Here is a 5,025-nt window from a genome sequence, read left to right on the forward strand (position 1 = left end):
GGACAGTGGTGAGGTGTGCTGTAGGAGTGACAGATAGCTTCAGTGTGGAGGTGGGACTGCATCAAGGATCGGCTCTGAGCCCCTTCTTGTTTGCTCTGGTGATGGACAGACTAACAGATGAGGTCAGGCAGGAATCCCTGTGGACTATGATGTTTGCAGATGACGACATGATCTGTGGTGAGAACAGGGAACAGGTGGAAGAGAACTTGGAGAGGTGGAGGTATGTACTTGAAAGACAAGGAATGAAAGTCAGCCTTAGAAAGAGTACATCTGTGTGAATGAGAGGGAGGCAGGTGGAACAGTGAGGTCACAAGGAGGTCAGAGGTCACAAAGGTGCGGGACTTCAAGTACTAAGAGTCAACTGTCCAGGAAAACAGGGAGTGTGATAAAGAGGTGAAGAAAAGAGTCCAGGCAAGATAGAGTGGGTGGAGAAAAGTTTCAACAGTTTCCAACAGTCACAAAAGGCTGGCAGCAAAGGTCAAAGGAAAGGTTTACAAGACAGAGGTGAGAGCAGCTATGTTGTATGGTTTGGAGACAGTGGGACTGACAAAAGGACAGGAGACAGAACTGGAAGTGGCAGAACTGAAGATGTTGAGGTTCTCCTTGGGAGGGACAAGGATGGACAGGATTAGGAATGAGGTCATCAGAGGTACAGCACAGGTTGAACGTCTGGGAGATAAAGTTAGAGGTCAGACTGAGATGGTTTGGACATGTGCAGAGGAGGGACAGTGGGTATATTGGTAGAAGGATGTTAGAGATGCAGCTGCTGGGAAAAAGACAAAGAGCAAGGCCAAAGAGGAGATATATGGATGTAGTTTGAGAGGACATGGATGTAGTTGGAGTGAGGACAGAGGACACAGGAGGTGTCCAAAGCCAGCTTGAAAGTAAACTTGTTATTGAGAAAATATGGTGTGATAACATGTTTCTTGCAAATACACAGTAGTGCCCCTGGTGGTAGATTGTGTTAGGAAAAAATTGGCATGTTCCTACCAATATGATAAATCAGACATTAATAAATTTCCATCCATCCATCCATCTTCTTTACCCACTTCTCCATTCCGGGTCGCGGGGAGCTGGTGCCTATCCCCAGCAGTCAAATTATTAAATATTTGAATTTGAAATATTTTTCTTTTAAGCTCAATACTTAGGACCCTGAGGCTCCTTAAAATTTTTGAGGGCTAAACCTTTGCTTATAACTCATTTAGAAACTAGTGTCCCCACGTAGTGGGAAAACAAGTGTAAGTGTGTGTGTCTTGATTTAGGAAGTATTTTTTGTTAGCATATGCATACACAATGGACAAGACAGACAAAAACTGAAAAGGTTACATTTTCAGTGATCATGATCCAATTAGTAAAAGTAATCTGTCTAAGGAAACCAACAGTTAGCATTGAATTTTCACTCTGTTGCAGTCTCCAATCCTGAGCAGCACAATGGCGACAGTGGAAAGGAAAAACTCCCTTTTAACAGGAAGATATTTCCAGAAAGCCGGGCTCAGGATGGGCGGCCATCTGCTTCGAACAGCTGGGGACAATATTCATGGTCCACTGGGATTCCAGCAGTAACAAAGATTACCCACGTAGTTACACAAAGGTCTTCCCAATATGATGACACAAATTTTCATCTCCTAACATAGATTGTGAAGGGGCTAGGCATTGCAGTGTTTCTCTAGTTCAGAGAAAAGCTGTTCACAACAATACTGGAAATACGACTGCTTGACCCTACAAAACAAAAGCACACACTTTACCTCATGGGTCCAGCTACTGACCATCATTAATGGTGGAAGTGGCTCAGGAGGTAAGGAAGCATCCTGTAACTGGAGGGTTGCTGGTTCAAGTCCCTGCTCCATCAGTTTCAGCTGTTGTGTCCTTGGACAAGACACTTCACCTGCCTTGCCTACTGGTGGTGGTCAGAGGGCTCAGTGGTGTCGGTGTGATGGCAGCCTCACTTCTGTCAGCCTGCCCCAGGGCAGCTATGGCTACAATGTAGCTCACCTCCATCAGTGTGTGAATGGGTGAATGATTGTAGTGTAAAGCGCTACAATTACTGAATGTTTGAGTTTGGTACCAAAATACTGACTGAGATGTTGAATTAGCATAAAAGTTGAACTGGAGAGTCTAATTAAACCAGAAGTTAAAACTTTGAGGCAAAGAGGGTTTGAAAAGTTCAAGGTAAGGTGAAGGTGTCAGGATTTGGGGATCTTGGGTTTGTTTTTGTATTGAGTTTGTTGTTTCTTTAATTCTGTTATTTGGTTCATGTGTTTAGTTTTGGTGTCTTGTTCTCTGTAATTATTACCTTTCCTCTGCCCAGTACCTGCCAGACTGCCTCAACCACCCACACCTGTGCCTCATTCATAATCAGTCACCTGTGTTCATCTTCTTCACTTCCCCGCAGTCCTGCCCCTCATGTTCTTGCAACCCTGGATTTGGTATTTCATTTTTGTTGCTGCCACGTCTGTCAGGCTTTTGTTTGCTTTGTGTTAATAAATTAGGTTTTCTTTAAGTTCTGTCTACATTTGGGTCCAAACCATCCTCCAAACCTGACAGAGAGCGGACGGAACAATAATTATTATGAATTTAGGCAAACTGTAGTGGAAAAATGATTAAATTTTGAGCCAAGGACCTTTGTAGCCATGTTATCACCAGCAGAATATTAGGAGATTGTTGTTCCCACCAAGAGTTGACTTTATCAGCTGCCTAGTTTGGTATCAGGTGGGTTTTAGGCCGAAGTTTGATAAAAGGCCGCTGAGAGGTGTCGTCTGAAGAACACCTTTGGTCAGCGGAAGCTGAGAAGAACGTTTGGGCCGGCTTCCAGGCTGATTCAACAGTCAGCTGCTCAGTTCTTGTGGCGGCTGTTGGACGCTCTGGTAGATGTCTGACGATGTCCGAAGCTGGGCGGTGAGGAGGCTGAGGTCGAGAAGTGTTCGGGTCTCACGAAGATGATGAGATCGAGTTTATCTCAAGTTTTGACTATTTTACTCAACTTCACTAACTTTTCCTAAGTTAAGTTAAAATCAGTTATGACCGCCACAATAAACTGAGTGGCAAAGCAGAAAAACATGAGAATCACAAACCAAAATATACAAAGTTAAAAAAAACAAAGACAAAAGACAACGAGGAGAAGAGCAGAAAACGAGAGGATGAGAGAGGATGAGAGAGGGGGTGAGCGGGAGAGCGAGCGCGCCCAGGGCTTTTAAACAAAGCTGGAGATTGTGCTTTCTGTCTCAACAGTCCATTCACAGCCGCTGTTCTAAAAGAAAGTGGGCGTTTCAGTGGGCATACAACCAATAGAAAGTTCACCTACTTGGTTAACTTTTACGCTTTCAGACAAAGGAAAGGGGCATGATCCGAACTTTACACCTTTTTGCTTCAAAAATTGAAGAACTAAATCTAATTAAAACAAGAAACAGAATTGATCAGTACTTACTTTAACTTCTTCTTAAATGGAGTTGAGCCTTTAGAAAAAAAACAAATCAGTTAATAAGCACTGAAAGAAAGCACATTACATCTTTTAAATTTGTTGTAACATTACTGAATTTCTAATACTGGTTGGGTTTTACTTAAAGATATATGTAATATGCTATGCTGGATCACAGTAAAATTATGTTCTTACATGACATCTGATACAAAGTTGAATGAAAAGCAACAGAAAATATATTTTAAAAGTGTTAAAGGTGAAAAGTGTGGATCTCATACTTTTCACAAGAAAAAACTGCAGTAGTTCTTGCAACTGAAATTAAAGGGGTTAGACACAATCTCACAGTGTAAAATGAAGATTACAGGGCAGAAAATTACTTTTTACAGATTAGGAAATGCACATCTGATTGGCAGTTCATAAAAAGTGTAACAAGAACTTTGAATCCACCAGCGGAGGGACTGTGGGACTTTCTTCCCAGTCCTAAAGGTTGTTTTCCTTTGATGCCTGTAGAAACCAAAATTTCATCAGTTTCAGCTTAACCAGGTTTCGGCTGCGTTTTCTTCTCAGAGTGTAAATTCTGTCAAACAAGACAGAACTGACACTGATGGGTCACTGTTTCAGAGCCTGGAAGTCTGCATGTCAGTCTTGGAGAGCTGGTGGGAATGTAAATTATGGTTACAGTCAACAAAAGTGATTAGTTTATGGCTGTCTTGGGATTCAGAGAAAGGGGGAAGCTTGATCAATGACCATTCTTAGTCTGATAAGATCAAGAGAGAGACAACTGGGTTCCCCTTCCAAACACTGATGAAACAGTCCATTTCCATGAGGCTATCAATGCAGAAATAGCCCAAACTCTGATGTAGGACCCTACAAATTATTGGCTGCATGTCTACAACTGATGAAAAATGGCATAATTCAGTCAATTTTACAGATATTGTTCTAAGATTTGGTGTTGTAGTAGCTGAGCTTTATTCACAATACATACTCCAAGTGCTACTCATTGTGCAACATTTCTGCTTAAAACTTTAGCATTAACTCTTGGCGTTAAGGCTCAGTTACAGTCGCGCTTTACTCTGCACTCAGGGTGCGGACCTGAGCGCGCAATGGAGGCGTTTATACTTGATGCTGGCGTTGGTGCAGTATTCTCCGGAAAGACGGGGCAGTACACTACATAACCAGTAGAAATGTAATAAAAAAAGAGAGCAGATGGTTGTCACATCAAATATGGCTGCAAGTATTCAGCAGGAAGAGCTGTTGTGTTTATGGTTATGAGAGAGGAGGTTTAAACTTGCAGCATTCAGTTTGACTTTCATTGATTTATTTGCTTCAAATGAGATGTTCAGTACATATATGACTTTATAAGGACAGTTAATTGTACAGTATTATTAGTTGTGATTCGCCCATCATGGGACTAATATTTCTTTCCTTTGTGGTGACAAGGCAGGACTTGACAGGATTCAAACTCGCAACACAACGACGAAGTTTTAAGAGTTTTATTGTGGACTGGACAGGAGCGGGACCTGTGACTCTAAACAGGACACTCATNGTGACCGTCGTGGACTGGAACCGGAACAGGTAAGTTCTTCTTGGCTTGGTTACTAGTTGCAGAC

This window comes from Kryptolebias marmoratus, linkage group LG5 (genome assembly GCF_001649575.2).
Source record: "Kryptolebias marmoratus isolate JLee-2015 linkage group LG5, ASM164957v2, whole genome shotgun sequence".
NCBI classification, from domain to species: Eukaryota; Metazoa; Chordata; class Actinopteri; order Cyprinodontiformes; family Rivulidae; genus Kryptolebias; species Kryptolebias marmoratus.